At 40.7% G+C, this 23,667-nt stretch overlaps 1 protein-coding gene across 3 annotated transcripts in view; it reads left to right on the forward strand.

Moving 5' to 3' along the window:
* Positions 1–1,123: 1,123 nt before the first annotated feature.
* Positions 1,124–23,667, forward strand: part of numb (NUMB endocytic adaptor protein) — a 64,647-nt gene continuing 42,103 nt past the window's right edge. For 2 of the 3 annotated variants that reach the window (XM_074691712.1, XM_074691713.1), the window contains exon 1: positions 1,125–1,293. The gene's annotated coding sequence lies outside the window, so the exon portion shown is untranslated. Of the gene's footprint in view, positions 1,294–23,667 lie in introns of all 3 variants that reach the window. The other variant, XM_074691714.1, reaches the window with a different exon arrangement.

Below are 23,667 nucleotides of genomic sequence, written 5' to 3' on the forward strand. Positions count from 1 at the left end.
GATGAATACATCTTAAAAATCAAAATGAAAAATAAACAGCTGAAGCTTGAAATGGTTAAACATGAGTGTCTGCCTGTTAGGTATTGTTTACCACACCACAGTAACTTGTTAAATGTTGTATAGTGATCTACTCATGGAGGATTAAGATATGATACAGCTCTTATCCTATACTATGAGACTGGATCTTCTCTTATCTTGGATCTTTGGTAATCACATAACTAAGAGTTTGGCCTGGACCTGCTGTTTTTCAAAGCTTCTTAAGATAAAAATATGTTGCCTATATTCACTTAATCAAGTGATCACATTAATATGACAGGTTCAAGTATGAGTTACATTTCCCAATATTCCAAAACACTTTAGTTTTTTACCTGGAATAAGAAAAAAAATCAATTTGCAGCTATGTTTACTTACTAAAGTCAGGTCAGTCCTTATTTCTGGATTATAATAACAAACCTCTCTGCACAGCCAACCATGACTTTCGAGTGATCATCTTTATAATAGATGACGATGCTGCAAAAATATTCAATACCTCACTGCAGACATTGATTGTTGCAATATACTTTACGGTTTGGGGAAACATATCTTTCTTCTTTTTTATTTCCAACGTATAATACACGTAAAATGTATGTCCTTATATTCAAATCAAGGCAAAGCACATGTATTTTCTCTTACTTTTGAGGTCGACTTCCACTTTGTTGTTGACCACATCCTCCAATGTGATGTTACACCATTCACAATATATCATTCACAAAACATACACAAGATCTCTGCATTAACTGCTTTTGATTTTGCTTTTTCAAGCAGGAACACTGGGCTATATCATTAAGCTGTCCCAATTTACCTGAATGTACCCTTATTGATCTTTTCCATGAGTTGTTGTGCTGTTTACGTCTGGACCCCATCAATAGTTCACAGATAATTTGCGTGATTTAGTTTTCACATGTTTAACCACTATGACAGAGTGGCTTTCTCAAAATGGGATGTTGCTGATGTCTTGAAATATTCAGTGCATGTCCAGTTTGATCCTGGTCGAGCTGTCAATCCTCTATCGATCACCTCCGATGTGCACGCGCCGGCCAATGAGGCCTCGCGGAGGCGGTCCGTTGCTAAGGAGGAAGTTTGGTTGAGTCTCCGCGTAGCAGCCATTCAGCGGCGGTGTCTGAAGCGATTGGACTGAGAGCGTCTCCCGCAACACTTTCTGTGGAATTTGAATTATTTTTGGCACAGCACGGCTCGTGATACACAGGTGACGGCTTCAAGGGGGAATCTTCCGGATCGCAGCGGTGATCACAGGTATGTTGAAGAAACGTGTACCAGTTTGTGTCAATGCTCCTGCCCGGTTACGCTCGTTAGCTCCAGAAGCTAAGCAGCACTAGCCTGTGTTTTCGGATGCGGCACGCGCAGCTCCGGCTGTTAGCTCCCCTCAGACCCAATTTCATGGCTTTCAGGTTAGCTCGCTTTGCTAACATGACAAGAAATGTGAAGAAAGTCTACTGAAAGGCTGCGAGGGTGTTAACCATCCTCAGGAGATACTGGAGGAAACGTACGGGTGAGCTAACAGGTTAGTTAGCTAGCTAACGATAGTGAAGCTCAACTTACCTGGTCAACTTCAAGAGACGGACGTTACTCAGCAACCTGAGCTAAAAGGATGAAAAAGCTACCAGCTAGCAGCACCGTTTGGCGGAACATTTTAAAAACCGTACACATCACTTGTTTAGTTCCACTGTAAATAATGGAGAGTGACATTTGTATCTCTTTTATTTGCAAATTGAGCACGTCATTAATGAATACATTAATGGATACCGATGTTATAATACGCTGATCTGCACCAGAGTTAGCCTTGAGCTAATTTTTATGCAAGACATAATATACAGGCTGGAAGTTTAATATCCTTGCAGTTACTAAACACCACTGACAAAAATAGAAATGAAAATACGACACTTGATACAGAGTGACTGGGAGTAGTACATCACGAACACACACACCCACGAGCAACAAGTAATATCTGATTCAAGTTAAATGCCAATCTGAAGGAAGTTGAGTAGCTATTTAAGGGTTTTATTTTTTAGTTTTAATGCAAAAAAAGTAACTTTCTATCTTCTGCCTTCTTCTGAGTTAGGCAGGGGACTGTAAAGAAATGGTCTTCAGACGAGGATGTTATTGTGGATTTAGTAGACTTCTCAAAGTAGAGTCAACAGCATTAGAGATGGGACCAAAATATTTTAACTCCTTGGACAGAAATTTAAGTATAAAAGCAGTTTGATGACACCCAGCTCTCAAGACAAAACAATATGAGATACTGGAGTCATGACAGTAAGATCAAACCCTCATTATCCTGTAATAAGGTTAACTTCACGTTTACTTTCTGTTGCAGCTTCCTCTGCACCCCCAACACTACCCTAGTGGTTTAAAGCTGATATAAAAAGTTGCCATGAGTCTTGCCTGGCCAAATGAGCTACACCGAGACCAACTTGGATGGCAAAGTTGATTGTGTGTGCATAGTACTTTGTGACTGGCTCCAACCTTACCTCTGGATTAGCCGCTTCCATATTACATGCCCACTGTCACAGTGCTTAGATATTGTTTGTGTCTTGTCTGTCACTCTGTTGCTGTTTATTGATTTCACCGTGTGCCCCAAAATGCTGCCAAACGGATGATTGAAAAGCTGGCGTCTCGCATGCTAATTTTCAAGTCCAGCATCAGACTTTGTCATGCTGGCTACAGCTCTGAAATTGCTAGACAGCTTTTAATCTTGGCGAAAAATACTGTCACTCTTTAAAATTGATCTTGTCACACCCCTGAAGTGAAATCAGAATAATCAAAACTCTATTATTCTTCATTATGACAGAGTGAGTTTTTCTTAGATTTATTATTCAGAATTTAAAAACTCTTACACTTTAATGTCAGTTTCACTATCATGCTTCAGGTAAATACAGTCAAAGGTTTGTATTTATTGCGCTTAGGTTGTGACTTGGCAGGTTTGTAAAAAAGCGTGTGGTTTATATAAAGACAGCTGCTCAGACGTTCACCGCCCAGCCACATGGCAGGTTGATTCCCCTTCAGATATAAACTGTGACTCACAGCCTTAACATTTTTGTGTGGTGTGATAATGTGCCCTAGATTATCGTATATGGAAATGAGAACATGGCTAGACCTTCAGCTAGTGTAGTGACAGAGTTTACTTCTTGGAGCAGCCACGCGTTGAGCAAGAGATTTCCATCTTTGATCAGATAAACAGCAGTGGTCACATTACCTTCCACATGCCGACTTTACAAAGATAGCTGCGTGACAGATTGTGTTTGATAGCAACATACAGCAAAACACCCCGCTTAATAGACTCTAACCTTATTTGGTTGCTCTTGTTGACTTATTTATGCTTTATTCATGAGCTGGTGATGAGGTTTGTGACCTGAAGCTTAGTTATGTATTGGAGCTTATCTAAGATCACATTGTTTTCATCCACTGCCTGAATGAGTTTCTAACATGCAAATGATGCTCGTTATTTCATATTAACAGCTCAAAAAATCCAAACATACTCACTTTACTACCTTAAGAGGCAAAGAAAAGCATCAAATCACGTTTCATAACCTCATCTCTGCAAGTTATTTCTGCATTTTTGCCTGTGAAAGAAACTGAAACGGTCATTAGTTCCTCAGTTAGTTGGATTTAACAGTTGGGTTTAAAAATTTTGGGATATTTGTTACTGATGTTTGTCTTTTGGAAGAGAATCTGATGTTTGTATCAGACAAAAAAGGAGACTGATGTGAAAGTTTTTTTCCCACTTGAAATTCTGCAAGTAACTCATGGCTTAGCTCATCATGTGGAATGAGGGAGTGCAAGATTGGCTATCCGCCTCCCAACCCACCGTGCGAGTCTGTCAGCTGTTTGACAGAGGAGGAGAATATGAGAGTTGGTATCCGTACGAAGCTTTGTGATTCACTCTGTGGGAGAAACCAGCTCCACTGTCAGCAGCTTGCCCTGTTCTCTAAGGAGAGGCCTTTTCTTGGCAGTGATTTGTGCATGTGAATGCTGAGTAGTGATGCAACATGGGTAGATAAACCCGCCATGTGATGACGACGCAATCAAAGGGCTTCACTTTTGTCCCCCTGATAGCAGTGAGGTTGTGAAGCCTGCTGATGGTGAAAGCAGTAGCAAATTCAACGTAAGCGTAGCTCCCTGGCTCACTGTTAACTTAATAGATATGACAGGAGATACATGTGCCTCAGTGTGTCTGCTCTTCTCTTCCAGCATCAAACTGTCCCCATCAGAACTCTCTATCTGTGACCGCCTCCTGACTGCTCACCTGTCAGTTTAATCCTCATTTCAGCTCCGATGTGGGCCATCGAACATGTGGGCTAATGTTGTCATTTATAACCCATGCTTTCTGTCAACACCATTGCTCCCGAGGAGTGTGGGCACACCAAGCATATTTGGAGTGGTTGAACAAAATGCTCAAATGTTTGCTCATACAGTTAAAGTAGCGTGGGAAGGTGAGAGTAAGGATGTGTAAACTCAGGTGAAGAGATTCTGATTTGAGCTGCGGTGGCTGGATGAATGGAGCTGGGGTTGTTAAGAAGTCAAGTTGTGTCTTCATGACGATACAACAAAGGTGCTAGCAAGGCTGGTAGTAAATAAATAACATCAAAAGCTAGTGTTTTTACAGTTATGTCCCTTACTAGGGACACTTACTTATCAATCTGATTCTTTATTAATCTGTTTTTTGGTTCCTCCTGGGAATTTTCTGTGTATAAAAAGTCGACTTTACAGGTTTTCTGTGTCAACAACATTTTATTGAGTTTATAGAATAAATGTGACATGACACAGTGTGTAATATCGTGCGTAGACATATGTTTTATCATGTTGGTGGTGTTGCCACCCTTGATTGATATTGACAGTGTTTCACAAATTGCGCTTTGCATTTAAAGCATCCTTTTTATAGAGTGAAGCCAAGCTTTCGATTGCTTTGATCTTTCAGATTTGGATTCAGACAACTTTATTAATCCCACATGGGGCAATTCGTGTGGAGCAGCTTTGACAAGACGGATACACAAACAGGAACAAGGACAAGTTGATATAAAAGCAACAGTAAAAAGAATTTAAAAAAACTACACAAGTAGTTAAAACTTAAGAACATGAAAAGACTAAAGGAGATGATGTCACTGGGCAAGGTTAAAAGTTCTCCCATTGTCTTAGGGCGTATTCAGACCTGGACTGTTCTGTCCGCTTTAAACGGACCAGGGTTCGTTTCCCACGCTGGTGCGGACTTTTCATGCAGGTGTGAATAGACACAAACGAACCCTGGTGCGGACCAAACAACCGGACCGAGACCCACTTTTTGAGGTGGTCTCGGTCCGCTTCCAAACGAACTCTGGTGCGGTTTGCGGTTCTCCGTTGAAGGTCTGAATACAAACCAAGGTCCATTCAAACTAACTACAAGATACATGCGCCTTTTGGGCCTATAAAGCCACCGTAACCTAACCGTCTTTGGTTCATACCTGATCCACCATCTTCTGTTTAGCCACGCTGTTGCTAGCATGTTGTGGGTCAGGACACGCAGAGCATAGCGTCTCCTTGCTGCGTGCATTCGTCTTCGCTGTTCCTAAATTTAAAACGGTGTTGTTAAGTCTGCTTTGAAGGAGCTGCTCTTGAAACTGAAAATGATTTTGCAGCTCTAATAAGAGCACAAACACACGTTTACCTCCATTTCCAGGTCTGTATTCTGTGTGCCGCCCTTTGTCAGTGCTGTCCAATGAGAGCACTGATCGTCACACATGTGGATGTGTGTACAGAACATAGTCCACTTGCAAAAAGTACAATCTGAATAGGAACCGCACCAAACGAAAAAAATAAAGTCCGCTTTTGGTCCGGACCAAACAAGTGGACCAAAGGACTTTTCTGGTCTGAATACAGCCTTAGAAATAATGCTGCCAACAGATGAGAGTGATTGACATGTGACAAGTCATGTGACAATGATGCAAGGTTCGGGTGCTCTGGCGTAATGTAGGGAATCAACAAGGAAATCGTTGAGCATAAAGACTAAAAGTGTTGATGGATCAAACCATTTCTTAATTTATTCTTAACAGAACTTGGTCATCGATGCCCATCCCTATCCCTGACCTAATGGACTGTCATTCTTGATGTCTGACTTTGTATTTCATAAACGAGCAGACACATAACACATAAACTGTATGCCACAAAAAATTCCTTTGAGTTGTATTATTCAGATAGTTTCTTTTTAAAACACTAACTGGAACGATCTCTGAAATTTTGCAAGGAAAATATTAACACCGTTTCTTTCTTATGTGATCTGATAGCTTTTGGAACTGAATAAGAATCTATCACTTATCCTCATACTGTATGTCTGGGCCAGTTTTTCATGTACAAAGGCATCAGTTTTGAATTTAGTCGTCAAAAAACACATGAAGGTTTTTCTGGCTTAAAATGCAGGACATCTTGACAAGTCTTTTGTTTGAGTGAAAGTAAAAAATGACTCATTTGAGAAGTGGAATTTCTGTTGACACTCCACTCTGCCAAAAGCTGTAACCTTTTGAGGTTATTAGCTACCAAAACACAGTCTGATGGCACATCACAGTTTGATTATTTTTATCCCAGACAGTCATGTACTTGAAATTAGTTGGTGTGAGTCAGGGTGGATTGTTTACAGAAACACAAACTTTTCTGCAGCAGTTGTATCCATAAAAAATGACCTGTAAATGTTTTCAACCAGACAATATCTCACACATGGGAATTTGTAGCTTAGCATCATCATACAGACGGCATACTGTACTCACTCGTAGGATCCGCACACACTGCTCCCTGTATTGAGCAGATTGGGACTGGATCCAAGAGGGACACTGTGAGAAGATCCAGCCAGAGGGGAGCTTTTAGAATCAGGATCTCAGATGTGCAGCTGACCCCGTTTCGACACGAGTAGCCCAAAATAGGTTGTGCGGCTCCGCAGAGTTAGACTGAACTTTGTTTGATGTGTTTGTTGGTGAGCAGCGGTGTTGTGTTATCCTCCAGACTCCGCTCCACCACAGAGGGAAATTCTTTTTTTGTCGGATTTGACCTTTTCACAAAAAGCTAGATCTGTTTCAGAAAGAGTGTACACAAACCCAGGCATAAACAAGCTGGAGGCTGGGGCGCACCTCGTGTTCAGTCACACAAACACACATATCCACACATTTAAAGAAGTCAGGAAAGGTTAGGAAACCTGATGACAAGTTTACATTTGTTGCATTGTTCTTTTTGAATTTTAGAGCTTATAGATTTTTTTTCCTAATGTAAAGATGTGTAAGTTGTGCTTGTGATGTAGTTTTTACCAATTTTTTTTAAGGGTTGTGCAAAAACACTGTGCCATCCGCTGCTGCCTGCACGTTATCTCCTATTTTTAGACCCCAGCAAAAGTGATGACTCAGCAAAGTGACTGTCAAACGAAAGAAATTGGTACGATATGATGCGATACGTTTTTTCATCTCCTCTCTCTCGAAACCCAGATTGTATTTGTTTCCCACGTCAGTCACAACCACAGCTGCTCCTTATTATTCTTCCCTTCACTCACATCCCTTTGACTCTACATTCTTTGTGTGACCTTTGGCGTTGCACAATCACATGAATCAAAACCTGTTCGAGATGTTTATTGAGCAAGAGTTAAATCCTACCTCAAAAAGTTCAGTGTCTCAACTCAATAAAGCAAATTTGGTTTTATAGACTTCCAAGACACTGCCATTAAACTGCATTAGCCTCATTGTTTTCTACAAACTGTGCAGTATTTCTACCTGCAGGCTGTTGCATTATTTGTCTTTGTCAGCACTCATTTGAGAGAGGAAAAAACAAGGTTGACTGTTTCACAGTATTGTACTGCTTTGAACCCAGTTCTTTGAGTGTCTCCATGTGGGGCAATGTCTTTATCTCTTAATTAGGTCCAAAGGGCACCGGACTCCTCATTTCCCCGCTCTGTTTAAAACTCGGGATCAGGGCAGGGAGGGTTCGGGGGGAGTGCGTCACTGTATGTGAGGAGTTGCCTTTCAGGTTTGTGTCTGGGGTAGGCTCTGGGGCCCAGGGACTCCTTTTGTCTCCTATACAAAGTGATACCTGAGCCTCCTGGACAGGGACAGCTCATGCTTTATTCAGCCCTCTGATCTCTGGTTTAATTACGAGTGACACGGGACAGAAGGATCGCAGGTGTATCTCCCAGGATGGGAACTTTGTATGTCAATGAGTGCCAGCCAGAGAGGTTGTTTTACACCTTAAAGAGACACAACAAACCAAGAGGAGTGGTAGGGGTTTGTAGTTTTGGTTTCAGTGGTTTGGCTAGTAAGAAGAAAGTTTCTTGACCCATAGACCTGTCACTATAATAAATCGATTAACCGAACGATAAATAAAAACGTCTTTGGTAAGTTTGCCAGCCTCGATAAACTGACACGTGCATGCATAGTTGTTTTCCTTCTCTCTTTCGACCAAAGAGGCTGAATGAGAAGATGGCTCACTACGTCTATCTTTCCTAACATCGGGGTGCATAGGTTCTATAGCGGATTTAGCGGATTTATCGCGGAGTGAGCATCTGTCGAAAATGTGATCTTTGGCATCTTTTGCGATGGGGCTGCTTGCGCATACACACGGAGAGAGCTGAAGCGAGCGCCCTGAGGGGTAAGGAGGAAACACACGCTAATATGAATGATGGCACGAAAGACACGGTTCTTAAGCCACCTGCCACAGTCCCAGTGTGGGAATATTTTGTTTTTTATCAGAATGAACAAAGTGTGAGCTCATGAACACCAATGAGCTGATATGTCGCATTTGTTTGAAAATAGTGGCGACGAAGAAGAAGACGAAGGGGAGGTGCAGTGGAGCCTTGTTCTTTGACAATCCCCTCTTACTGAGGCTTTTGGTCGGCAAAGTAAATAGAAATAAAAGCGCCAAATGGTGGGCGCTCAAAGACAGCTACATTGCCAAAGAAATGCAGCCCTTCAATATGATTGAAAGCCAGAAATGTTAAAAATGTTTGACAGACAGTACGGATTGACTGGGAAAAAGTACATGTTACAAACAATTCAGGAACTGTATAAACTCCCTTTTATTTAGGCTATAGTTTTTATTGTTGTTTTTTCTTTAGAGACAGGATCTGTTTTATTGTTTTTGATTAGTATTAATAATTTTCATTGACATGTACTTTTTTCTAAAAGAGAGTCCATTACATTTTCATTGTTTTTTTCTCTTTCTTGTTTGTTAAATTTATTATATTTTTGTTTAATTTATTTTATTTAAAACATCCTGACCTTTTAATTACAGTTAAATACTCTTAAGAAATTAAAGTTTCTTGCTTTTGATATGGTGTACTCACTTAATTATCCCATTTATCATAATTACATCCATGAAAAAAATGAAAAAAAAAAACCAAAATAATATTGACAATAATATCGTTTATTGGCAATAATATTTTGGAAAATTATCGTCTAGCAAAATTTGTTATCGTGACAGGCCTATTGATCCATCATATCATCTGGTTCCTTTGAGGTGCTCAAGTTTGAGAATTGTCATTTCCAAACCTTTTCTAAAGGGGTGTTACCTTTTATTTTTCATCAGCCAAGGTACCCTGACACACAGCAAAAACTTTTTTAAAAAGACACTAAATCTGGTTTTGACATCCAGTAATAAAAACACAATTTCTTCGATCCTCCCTATGCACTGTCAACATCTCTGTGTGTGGTTGTTGTAATAACTCCCTGTCTACTAAGTGACATGTGTGCGTCTGTGTTTACGTCTAATGACAGCCTGTCTATAGTTTGACTGACAGCAAACCTATTCCCTCATACATGCTGCACAATTTCTGTTTACTCTGCTGAGCCTCGTTCAGTGTTGTTTTCTCATATAATCCTGTATGATCTGTGGTCTGACCTCTCGTAGCCCCACCTACATACCCACTTTCATCTCCCTGGTTGTGCAGCAGTGTTGCTGTGGAACCTGTTCCCTGATAACCACCGTATTGGTTGCTGGGTGATGGAGTGATGAGGACAGAATGACCCAACAGGTCACTCAGTTCTGTTTCCTATGATGAAATAAAGAAAAGTCCCTGCTTGTGAAATTCATTGAGTCAGAGATAATGGCGTACGACAGCTCCAGCTTTCACCAACAGATGTACATCTATATTCTGATATTTCTTTTTATAATTGGCAAACAAGAAGCCTTGATTTATTTTGTGCAATTTAAAGCTCCCACTAATGTTCTGCTACATGAGGTGTGTTTCTCAATTCATTGACACCAGTTAGACAGGAATAAAGTTAAGTTTGTGAAGTAAATTAACACCATTGGCTTTCTAAATTAACGTAGTTTGTCGCCTGTAAGAATGTCAAGCTGTATCTAAGCTGTCTTGTCTCTGCCAGGCTGCATTGTTTAACAAACAGCCACAGAAGTACAAGACAAACGTCAAGATTAGCATCACCTAACATGAGGACAGGTGTGGACATGGATAAGAAGACAGGGTTATTTATTTATTTTCTTTTTTTTGGGACATACTTGATATCCAGCTGTGTTTTTAAAAACATTCTTATGGGCTGAGAAATTTTCCACCAGAAACTGATTTAGAAGTGTTATATTAAATTTTAGATTCACAGAGATCCTCTTTACGTCAGCTTTTAGGGTGTGTCAAAGTCTGTTTTTCTGACATGGTGGTTTTTGCATTACAAAACTTAAGTTACCGACAACAGTTGTAGGATGCACTGCAAAAATATTGTCACCTTTCAGCCACTCATTTACACGGAAACAGCGTTTTAGCCAACCTTAAAAGCAAACTGTCGAAAGAGTGGTTTTTTTCTGAAACGCTGCAGCCGCTATTGCCATGTAAACAGTAAACCAGTAAGCTGACGTCACGCTCCTCTTCACGCAAGGACCAAGGTTAAAATAGTTTGGATTTGTCATTATGGTTTAGTTTTAGTTAGTTTTGACATTTTTTTCCATTATAGTTTAGTTTTAATTAGTTTTGGAGTGAGCATTCTAGTTTTTATTTAGTTTCAATTTTTGCAACAAGGCTAAGTTTTATTTTAGTTTTAGTTTTTTCGTACCTTATTAACCAGGTGCAGGATTCAAAAAGGTCAGAGTAAATATTTTGTAATACTGTTTATTTTCCAGTTCAACATAGTGCTCACTGTTCAGTCAATACTGATACTGAACTGTTGGCTGCTGCCTTAAACACAAGAAAATAATATAAACTTAATATAAAAATATAAACGTAAATTATATAAAATAATGTTAACATGAATTGAATAAAAATAATAAAAACATAAATTATATAAAACAATATAATATGAGCTTTAATAATTAGAAACTTGGACTCTGTAACAATAAAGTCAGACTAACATGAAATTTAACTATTACAGATGCTCTGATTCATTGCTCCTCTATGTTTCGTCACAGCACAGCGCACAGCCAGTCAGTGCAGTAAACAAGCACGTCCCAGTACGTCGCTGTGATGATGCCGTACGGCGCTGACAACTGACTAAATCTGTTGTAAAATTGGTTGGGAAAATGTGTTGGATTGATTTAAATTCTAAAGGCTATTATATCAAAAACTATAACTAAGGACATTTTGTCTTTAATTTTGGTTAATTTCAGTTAGTTTTGTGGACACAAGATACAGTTTTAGTCTACTTTTCGTTTTTGTCTTCTTTTCTAGTTTTTATTAGTTTGAGTTAACTGCAATGTATTTTAAATTTTAGTTTTCCTTTTTAGTTTCGTTTTAGTTAACTATTATAACCATGGCAAGGACATACAACATTACAAGAGTACTGTTGATATGATTGTGCTGCTCAATCTGCTGACTGTCTTTCACCAAAATGTGCATCTGTTGCTCCACTTCTGCTCTCAACATTCCCCAATACACCAGATGATCAGCCCAAATCTACTTCAGTGTATATCTACCAAAAGCTGCTTCTGGACAAGACAGTTATAGCACCAACTACAGGCTTACTACAGCGTTTTCAGTCCATCACTGTTTCTGTGTGAAGGCAGATTTTTTTCACTGTTCTTGAGCATTTTTGAGTGAAACATTGTGTAAACGGGGCCTAAGAATTTGTGATCTCTTGTAGAAATTTCAGAACAAAAAATATGAGTCAGCATAAGTTTCAGCAAATTAGCTGATATCCATAATGAGTCAAAAAAGGCCTGTTAAAAAGTTCAACAAGTCTTGTAACTCCAGGCTTCAGAGCTGTGAGAACAGCCTCTTCTGCTGACTCGTGGTTTACAGGAAAACACTCTCTGGTCCATATGGATCGACTTGGACCGGCACTGGCTGTTGTGTAAGTGCAGTGTGTCCGATCCAAGGTCCTCCTGCTACTGTGCTTCTGTTGAATAAGTTTTAGATGCGGGTATGCAGAAAATTCAGCGAGGGGACACTGAGGTTTCATGGTGTAATTGTGCTCTTCTGTCATTTTTACTGTGGCAAAGTGGTTTCAGTGGTCTGAAAAGCGTTTTGGGTCACAGTATTGTTGACAACTGAGGGAGCACAGAAACCTCTCCTGATCGATAATGAACGTTCCCCAAGCCCCAAGAAAGAAGTCAATTATTAATGAGCAGAATATCATGTTCTTCAAGACGAGAGGCTAGATTTTGTTTATAGATATGCACTGCCTCAAACAGACTTTTGGGGAGAGGTTTAAGAATGTTTTTGATGGACCGCACAGTTGGAATTTCTTTCAGCCCGTTTTTCTGTCAGAAAATGTAAAACATGTGAGGAACAGGTAGTTCAGCCTTTTCCTGGGTATGAAAGGGTTATCAGTGCTGATGGGCGGCGAAGAACATGTTTCCTGTGTGTTGCATCACCGTGCAGCGTGTTCGGCACTGCAGTGTTTTGTTTACCACAGAATTACAGGGACAGGTGTGTGAGCAGCATGTGTTTGCACATTTGCTGTACGTATGTTTCGCTGCACATAGCGTGGCAGAGAGTGTGAAAAAGCAGAGACATGTGCAGCAGGTTTACACACGCTCCACCGTTGCAGCATTTACTCCACCACCGAACGGTCCGCGTTAGAGGGGGGACGTCTGGCTCGTGAGAGTGCCACTGTGCTGAGTCGACAGGAGGGGAACAATTGCTTCACTGTGCTGCTGTCCGTTTGGCCGCCTTCATGCAGCATTTCAACGAGGGGCACCGTCGGCTTTTGGCTCTGTGAGCCTTGTTGACCAGGCCTTTGCCTGCTGGTCACTGACCCGTTGTGCCCACAGTGCCTGCAGCTCGTCAGGCCTCTGAGGACTGACGATTATCCCACAGTAATTGGTGCCTGGGCTCCGGCTGATCAAAGGTACCCGGCTGATTGTAGAGCCTTGGTAATTTTCCATTCTCTGATGCTCTGCAGTCTCTGCCTGTTGCTCTGTCTTCCTGCCTGCCTGCCCAGACCCTGGCTGTGGCTGAGGAGGGAGAGGCTTGATGTCTGTCAGCTTTATTAACCTTTATTAAGCCTACTTTTCTCATAGGAGATGACAGGGCAGGGCTGCCCTTTCTTTGCCCTTTAAAAATCCTTCTTCCCTGTAAGATTAACTTTACGAAGGTGTATTTATGGGTAGACCTGTAAACCAGTTTGTCAAAATCAATAGATAGTAAGGTAAAAGTTCAGGTCCCAGAACTGTGGTGTACCTAGCAGCCATGTGACTTGGTAAAGCTTTGTTGAGCAAGACATCTCCACCTGAGTCATGTGCCGCGCAGGCTTTCTGACTCTCTGAACTTTTCACTCCCTGATTTTTCTGATTAGTTTTAGATATGCACTTGAGGGTGTAATGCTTGGTGACATCATCCTGATTATTCTTTGGTAGGTGTAAAACCTGAGGATTTACAACCCCTCATACAATTACCCACTGATATGAGCCTATAATAGATATGCGTTACGTAACATGATGCAGAAAATAATGCTTTGGATGATTTTGAAATACTGTCATCGTTTTCAATTATCCAACAAAATTTTCCTTGGCTTTGTAATTTAATATTCTCCTCCCTGTCTGGATCACATTCAGCAGAGCAGCAAAGCTCAACAGAAGAAAGTTGACAGCAGTTTGCTCTAAACACACAGTATTCATTTTGATACATACTCACTAATAAAGTTATTACCTCTGCCTGTGTGTCTGCGAACAACACAACTCAAAAAGTAACAAACAGATCTTGATGATATTTTCAGGAAATGTTCAAAATGAGATAAGAAAGAAGTGATTAAATTTTGGAGGTGATCCAGATCACTGTCTGGATCCAGGATTATTTTAAAGGATTCTTTGTCATTCCGAGATAGGGCTGTTTTCACCATATGTGTATATAACTCCACAATAAATGGTCAGATTGCTTCGCAAAACAATACAAGACAAGGTCACCATAATTTCTGAAAGATGTAAGAGTACGATCCAGATCCTGGCAAAATTCTGGATACTAAGATCCGAAATATGAAATATGTACAGGGTCATCATCATTTTCATCATTTTCAACACTGTCAGGTAACAAATTATCATACAAACCTGCAACAAACACCAAATTGTAGCAGACAGTCTGCTGAAAGGGAGTATAACATTAAAGTAGGACTAAAGTGTTGCGTGAGGTTTGCGCTCTCTGAGTGCTTTTCTTGTCTCCATATATAAACCAGCCCTCTTGATGTCTTTTCAAACTTAAATCAAAAAGTTGTTTTCAGAATGTGTGCACCTTTAAACAGAAATACAGATATCAGAACCAGCTCAAGAAATGCTTTTAACTGGCCAATGAATTCCTCCCCTCCAAAGTGAGTATCATAAATTCCATCTAAAAGCTCCATAATGGTCACGTCTGACTAGTTTACATGCTGACTATATCAAGCATGATTAATCAACACTGCCACAAATGTCTGCTTAGTGTTCCTCAAATCTTAAAATACAACTTGATTTTACGGCCTTCCCGACTTCCACCTCTGACTGCAGAGAAAGGGCTTGATTACCCGGCTCCTTGGCCATGTGAACCGACATGATGAAACCACTTCTTATGTTCACATTACTGCCTGCTACTTTGGACTCTCTTACTACCGAGCTGTCCAGCATTTCTGGAAAAAGAAGGCGTCTTACCATGGCTGTTGAATCATTCCTGGCACTGAAATAAAAGGGCACTATTGAACACGTTGCTTGCTCCATTGCTTACATAAACTTTAGTGTCTATGACGTTATAGAAAGGGTATTTTCTGGTGAAACTTGTCATGATACAATCTCATTCTCCCTGACAATCCTATAGAGTTCATAGTCCAGCCCTCCACAGGTGCTTTCCAAGCTGGTTTCACTCACCACAGAACTATTTCCTTACAGCGTTGAAATCCGCAAGGACGAAAGTGTACCCTACTTCTGGGCCAGTGCTGCGATCACTAATCTAATTAAACCACCCAGCTAACACAATTCCAGCCATTAGGACTTAAGCCATTGCTTGGCAACATAGCATGGTTCTCAGCAGATAGATTTCTCACATATACAGTAAAGGAAGCTCCGCACTGTCCTGTAGTCATTTTCTCGAAGCAAAGTCCTGTCCCCCTCCTGCTGTGAGCCGCACCATAAATCTGCTGGCTAAATAGCCAGGTAGCAGCAGCAGTTTGGTTTAATCTGTTGCGTAACTTCTGTTCTACAGTCATCCTCCTCTTGACAAACAGCCCAACCAGGAAACAAAGAGGAGAGTTCAGGTACGTGGAAAGAATTCCTGACAGCAGAGAGCAGCTCCCCAGCTGCACTGAACACTATAGCAGCTCTTTTTACACTCATGCTCACAAGACCAGTTTGGTTGGCTGATTCTTGACGTCAATACAGGACGGCGTGCATCATGTGGACTCCAGTTACTATTTGAGTCAGTTTTTTTCCTTTTTTTACCCTTTGAAGGTGAATAAAAAGGAAGTTTCATTAGTTTGGTCACAGACTTTGCTTTATTTCCTAAAGCTTAGGTTACACGACATAACACAAGACTTAAAAAAGAGTTTTACACCTGTTACTTCAACTGTTGGACTAATGCAAGGTGTAGACATCATACTGCACACTGCTCCTGCCCCAATTCTGATCCCAAGTATCAGATCAGGGCCGATCGTGTCGTTTTCTAATTAATTGGTGATCAGCATCCTAGATGATCTTCTCAGCTCATCATGCACATTAGCCTTCAATGAGTGCAGTTTGCCTCTAAAACACTTATGCGTCAGTATAACCGAGTGCTCTGAGTTCATCCAGCCTCGTAGAGTTAATGAGAAAATGATAAAATAACAAATAATACAAAGAATAGAATATTCTTTATGTGTTACAGCAGCATTACAACAAACAAAGTGCAATAGTAAAATAGAATTTATAATAATACAATATAAAAATTAGACACAAAAAAAAAAACTTTTTTCACAAGAGCAAAATAAGTACAAGAATAAAAGAATTAACAATGAATACCGAACTGCAGTTCCCAGTGGGTTTTTTTTTATATTGAATGGTACAGTGATGGGGAACAACAGCCATGTTTGGCTTTTTATAGAGCCAAGCTGAAACCTCTGGTCTTAAAATATGAGACAATGCGGAAGTGTTAAAATCTGCAGTTTGTTGAGTGCCTGTTTGAGGCTGGCTTTGGAAATACTGGAAGTCACATAAACACCAAGACAAAAAAAATGCTGTATTCACCTCAAAAATAAATATGTTTACAGTCTGGTACAAGAAATGTCTCCCATCTGAATCACTAATTTCTCTATCAGCACATACTAAATACTGTACACACAATATGGCCATGCCAGCTGATTTGCTTTAAAACTCTGTTTTTTAGAAACAGACTGGTGACATCATTCGTTTATTGGACAGTCTATGTACTGAACACATGCACAACCAGAAACATTACAGCATTAACATCTGCTTTACAGCATCTTACGGTAACTCTCCTGAGACACATGGTTTAAACAATGAAAACAAACACAGGACAGTGTGTTACTTTAGCATTAGCAACTCTGTAGCTGAAATGTCAGCCGTGTGGAAATATTTCAAACCAGAAAGTGAGAATGTCAATACTTCTATATACTATGATCTTTTGTAATTGTTTCACATGTTTCATGTGCGAGGAGGGAGTTGCTAAGTTAAAGGCTAAGGTCCAATAGCTGAGATTGGGGTCAGGACATCCTTCTTCTAAAACGAAGCAGAAATAGAAGCAGCTTTTGACCAGCGTCAGCAGCCTTGTGTGTTGTGGTTTTCCTTTTCTGTGGCCATCAAAGTTGTAACTGTCTTTGGGTGAGCACTCTGCGCTAACAGACTGGTTCCCTTAACCAACTGAATGATTCAAAGGGGAGCACTGCAACCCCAGCAAACATAACTCTGACTTTAGAACAGAGCAGGCGTCAGTAAATCACCTGAGAAGTTGTTGCTGTAATGTCAACATAACTATTGAAGAATATGAAACATGAAGATGAATTCACTTGGCTTGAAGGATGAGTTAGACAGAAAATAATTCACGTAGGTTTGTGTGTGTCTGTGTGTATCTGGCTTGGTTGGTGAAGTGATTCAGTGTCCGTTCACTCAGCAGGAAGTTCCTGTTCAACTCCATCCTCTCATCACGCCTGCTGATGGACAAATACAGCTACTGACACACACACCAACACACACACAGAGTATAAAAGGCCAATGTGCTCTCATTCACTAACATTGTTGTCGGTTTGAAAAGACGTATCATTGACACACATTGACTTCAGCTGAAACCATTGAGTGGCTCCTCTGCGTGTTATTGATTCTTCCAATCTTTTTCCATGTAATCCATTTTCTCTCCCTCTCTTCATCCTTTTTTTTCTCCTTTCAGCATCTTTTCTCACACTCGTTTTTCATTCTTCCTTCTCTAATCCTCCTCCTCCTGTGTTGCCTCTTCTCTGCCTTTTTTTCCTCACCCGACCACTTCTGTGTGTTTGTGTATGTGTTATTTCTGCTCAGTCCAACCCTCCCTGTGGATCAGGGTTCGTATCCACGCGACTAACATGTTCTCTAGTGTATATGTGACGCTCCACTACGTGTCAGAAGTGTGTGTGAATGTCAGAAGTCAGCAGCGCAGTGTGTAAAGCCCCAGCAGAATACATTTCACCCTGCAGCCATGTCTAGATGATGATTGGGAGAGCAGTGAGGAGTGACGAGCCTTCATCACTCACTGAACACACATGCTGACACCATTCCTCTCTGCAGGGCATCCCTCGCCTCTCATACTCTCTGATAGCCTGCTAGTGGGATTCTTCTCTCCACTCAAGTAAAAGTGAAACTAAGCATTGAGGTCAGTTTGATAGATTTGCTTGTGTCAGGATATTTGTTATGATTAATACCTACACACTGACATGCTTGTTATAAGGGTGTGCGATTTCGCCTCAATATTATATCTCGATAGTTTAAGGAAATTTGCGATAATGATATTTATGACGATATTGGGAAAAAAATGAACAAGATATTATCAGTGGTTGCTGCCTCTTAATAGAAGCACTTTTATTGCACACACAGCATGGAAGCCACTTTTCCAGTCACTTACTACTACTACACAAGTTTGAAATGTAAACATAGTAAGTAGGTTAGATCCAGAGGAAATCTGACTTTTTGGGGGAGGAAAAATTAATCTTGGAGGTGAAAAACCTGCAGGACTATGTGGTTCTCCTGTGATCTTGTGATCTCAGGTATCCAGCTGCGATGGGCGCTGCATCCAGAGGTATGTGCTCAAAAACCGCAGCGCTGGGCTGTGTGGCGCTTACGCCTTATGTGTAAATTAGGGGTAAGGCTGATAGGGTTCAGACGTTCAGCTTGACCACGTTTGTTGTAGAGGCAAAAAACTCCATTGATGAAAACGTAGCTTTCACATCCTCCTCACGTGCCTTCATAGCCTGGTTGTATTCGGCCGTGTGTTTCAGCCTTAGGTGGTGAAACATGTTTGTGGTGTTGCCACCCTTCGCGGCAATAGTTCTGCACATTTTGCATATGTTGTGTTTTGCTGCATGCCTGATCTTTGGAAGCCAAACCACTTCTACACTAGGTATAGGTACCGAATTAAGTACTTTTTTAGGTACTGACTAAATTTCATCTTTAGTACAGATTCACATGAAATCAAGAAGTACCATGTTTAGGTACCTAAACGCATCCTTGAGACTGAGAGAGGGGATAAGTAGATATTTGTGTCACGCTGGACATGAACACTGCATTGCAAGTTTATATATCGAGGAATAAATATTTGAAGTAGTAGAAGTAAATACTGTATCGTTTCGAATGTGAAAGGTACCCATCACTACTCTACACCCTGAGGTAGCTCCTCTTTTAGGCACTAAATCCTCATGTGAGGACAAAGGCGATGCTGCCATGCTACTTTTGTTCTTGGCCATTGTTGTTTTGTACAAAGCAGGGAGCACCATACATTATTTCATCTCTGAACTGTAAATATCATGAGATGACAAATTTATGTTGTCAAAAAATTTACACTGGTACTGTCGTAGGCGTCATGATAGGGTAACCCCCACTTGTTATGTTGATATTCTGCCATGATTAGGGATGGGTACCTTTCACATTTAAAACGATACGGTACTGATGCCTGGTACCTGGCAATCGGAACCGGTACTCAGCAGTACCAATTTTCGGTACTGTTTTGTGTTTCTGTGGTAAAAAATACCAATTTGTTTAGTAATAAAATACATATTATTTTTGACTACATATTTATTCTTAATTAAATAACCTTGCAATGCTGTGTTCACGCCCAGCATGGAAAATTGGCTACCCTTCCACTCCCTCACAGTCACAAGTATGCATTTAGGTACCTAAACATGGTACCTTTTGATTTTACATGAACCGGTCCCTGATACTTTTGACAGAATTCGGTCATTACCTATAAAAGTAACTAATTCGGTACCCATCCCTAATGCCCGGTACCAGGCAATCGGTACTGGTACTCAACTGTTCCAATTTTCGGTACTTTTTTGTTTATGAGGTGAAAATATGATTTTTTTTTACTAATAAAGTACACTTTCTTTTTCAATTTAACAAATTTCCTCTTCAATATATAACCTTGCAATGCCGTGCTCATGTTCAGCATGGAAAATCGCCTACCCTTCCACTCCATCACAGTCACAAGGATGCGTTTAGGTACCTAAACATGGTACCTTTTGATTTCACCTGAATCGGTACCCGGTACTTTTGACAGAATTTGGTCAGTACCTATAAAAGTACCCAAATTTGGTACCCATCCCTAGCCGTGATATCTGTTGGTTAAAAACGCTGAGCAGTGATAGATATACATCCATTCGTGTGTCGGAATGTACTTTTAGCCTTTTGTTTGCATCTGCCTCTTTTGCTCACTTTCTTTGCACATTAGCATAGAAGACTGACTCATTTGCATCATATGTAGAGACTCTAACCTCCTGCTACTGCAAAGTGTGTCCACTCCATAATCTCTGTTTACCAAGATGTGGGAGAGTATTTATCATAAGTGGCAGCCTTTCTTAGTCATCAGTAACAGTTTCCAGGGTGGACACCACATTAAAGCATATTGCAAGGCTCTGCCAACCTCGATAGACAGCCCGATTTAACTTTCTCCTTATGCATTAGTACCACACACAGTATGAAAAACATCCCTGTGCAGTTCAATCCCTCCTGGATTGGCTCTGAAGCTCGTTATGGGAGCGAGTTAATTGGCTCAGATCACTGCATCATTTCATAGTCTTTGTACTTTTTCTTTGATGCTAAAATTTATTCCCTTCACTTTTTAAAATTCGCAATCACGTAATGTGTTTAATCGATAAATGTCCCTATTAAGCGAGTGTTTGCCTGGGGCTGTTACATCGCTGCGAGTCAGTGCCCTATAATCATAGCTTCTTTTAAAGGAGCAAAGTCATTTGGCAGCTGCAGGGCCGATGTCTCCTCTGGGTTCGCCTTAGCCGAAAGGAAGGGAGGAGGGTAAGCAGAGTGGGGCAGACTGGGACCTGTGGTTTGTCAACATTAAACTCACTGAAAGATGTCAGGATTGCATCAACCAGGTAGTGTGAGCAAAATTAAAGAGTCTGGTTTTCTTTCTTTTTTTTCATGAGGCTGTTATTCTCAAACCAATCTAACAAAAAAATTTTTTTAGCCTGTCTAGATTTTTTATTAAATCCTTTCCTGTTTTGATGCATGGCATACGTTCTTGATCATAAATGTAACTTTGATTGGTGGTTAAATCGAAAGAATTTTTACAGTCAGCAGCAGCCGAAAGCTGGTAGCAGGCTGTGTATGTCAGCAGCAATGACTGTGCGTCAGAAACCCAGCAGCTACAGCTGTAGTCACATGCTCTGATGTGGTTAAATGAGAATTGACGTAGCTGCTGGGGCAGAGGAAGAGCCGAGTGTTAACTGAGAGATCTCTGGCTTGTGATAGCTGCAGCCCTGAGCAACGACTGTGCATGAAGTAAGTCGCACATTGCCTGAAACACATTGCACAATTATTGGTAACATCTCTGTATCATGTATTTTTTTCTTCTGAATCAGCAGCTCTGCAGGAAGCACATGGTTACACCTTACTGTTTTCACATCTTTGCCCCCCACCAGGAAGAATTCAGTTTAGGCCCTGATGTTTCAGCTGTAACTTCATAAACATGTTGGAAATGATTCGACACAGCCTGTGTAGCCAGTCAGGGGTTAAAACCTCGGCTCCTCTTTACCATAACAGGCTGCTTGCTCAACATTTTCAGCAGTGGCTTGTAAAGTGGATGTTGACACATGGGACTTCAACCAAAGTTCTCAGATTGTTGCTGTCTCTGCCCACTCACTAATCCACGTGCACCCTCTGGGCTCAGGTTGCACCAAGTCCAAAGTGGTGATATCGACTTGAGAGCGGTCAGCGATCAGAATTTGGTCTGCACTCTCAGTTTGCTGATAGAAATGAGAAGTTATAGGCACAGCTTGCAGTCTTTGATCAGTATCCGTCCTCCTGGGCTCTGTCAATGTGCTAAGGTTTTCTTTTTTTAAAAATATGAGCCAGCCGTAAGGAGGATTAATAGATCATGTATTAACAGTGCTTTACTGGGGCCTGGTGAATGTGTAACATTGTCCTCCTCAGGTCAGTGCAGTTCACGGACTCAGTGTGTAGTATTTTGGCCTGATTTCTCCTCCCTGCTGCAGTGCTTTACTTTCATTCTGCGATGAAAACAAATCAATAAAACAAAATCATCAGCCTTAACAATTTTCTTAGGTGAAAAAAAAGCAATAAATCAAAGCAGAAGTTGGGGCCTATTTGACTTTTTGAGCCTTTTTTGCCCTTTTTTGGGCTGAGATTTGTGCCCTTAGAAACTGGATTTGAATTATTATACTGAATTTGGAAAGCATGATTTGAATAAGATTAAAAATATGAAACCGAATTGTTTCGCTTTGAAATTGTTTTATAATGCCCATTTCAGATTCAGTTTTAAGATTCATTTTCAACTTGGCACAACTATTTTGTCATCTACATCGATGAGAAAAATTGAGCACAAATTCACAGAAATCCTCTTCACTTCTGCAAAATCGTATTTTTGTCTGAAGATCAGGGACTGGGTAATTAGGTTTGCAGGTTTTCCGATATTACATTCATGCCTCTGGTGTTAAGCACACCCGCCCTGTGAAAAAGTTTTTATGGACTTGAAGAGGATTTCAGTGAGTTTCTGTAAAACTAGGGGTGTAACGGTACATGTATCCGTGCTGAACCACTCCATACAGTACAGTAAGTTTACGTTAGCCGCTGCAGATGGATCTTTAATATTCACGTGAGTAGTCGTCTATGATTGGCTGAGCAGGGAAGGCGTTTTAATATTCATGAAGAAAGTGGTCTGTGATCCATGCTTTGCGATCATGTGCATATCATGAGGACGTGACGTCTCACGGTGAGCCAATCAGAAGATGAATATCAAAGAGTTTCCGTAGCCACAGGAGCTTGTGTCTGAATTGTGCATCATGGCTGCTGCTAACGACCAACCGGAGCTTGAAGAGCCTACCCCCTCGCTGTATAATGGCAAGTTTTTAGTTTGATAAACATGCTAAACAAGCAAATGGTTTTGCGTTGTTCCATACTGTACCGGAAATGTACCGAACCGTGACCCTAAAACCAAGGTACGTACCGAACCATGATTTTTGTGTACCGTTACAACCCTATGTAAAACTGAATCTGGATTGTGCAAGCTGCGCTTGAAGTTTGTATTTTTCAATTTAAGGAATATGGAGAGCTGAATTTTCAAGTCCTTTAAATACAATTTCAAACCCTGAATTCAATTTCAGATCATGCTTTTTAGATTCAGTATATTCATTCAAATTCTGCTTCTAGTGGCAGAAATCTCAGCCCATAGATGTTGTGTTTACACTTGTGGGTTTATACAAGCCTGTATCTACTTTCACTACTGCTGCTGCTGTGTGCTTTGTGTGTTTGAGGCAGTGATGTAATGGGGAAAAAGTAAACATGTTTTCTATGAGTAGCTTTTATGCTCCAAGGTTTACTCCATGTTTTCCAGCAGAGGTCACTTCTTGTAGAGTCACTCAGGAAAGACGTGTTGTGGTTCGCTCTGAGTGATAGCAGGCGGAGGGGTTTAGCTTCTGTGACAGTCTGAACAAGAAAAGCACTCAGAGAGCACAGACCTCCACCAAGCATATTGTGATTGTCACGCAAAACTTTAGTCCTACTTTAATGTTATACTCCCTTTCAGCAGACTGTCTGCTACAATTTGGTGTTAGT

The sequence above is a fragment of the Halichoeres trimaculatus genome, unplaced genomic scaffold (assembly GCF_033239565.1).
Source record: "Halichoeres trimaculatus isolate MK-OKI-2021-1 unplaced genomic scaffold, fHalTri1.1 fHalTri1_scaffold_17, whole genome shotgun sequence".
Lineage (NCBI taxonomy): Eukaryota > Metazoa > Chordata > Actinopteri > Labriformes > Labridae > Halichoeres > Halichoeres trimaculatus.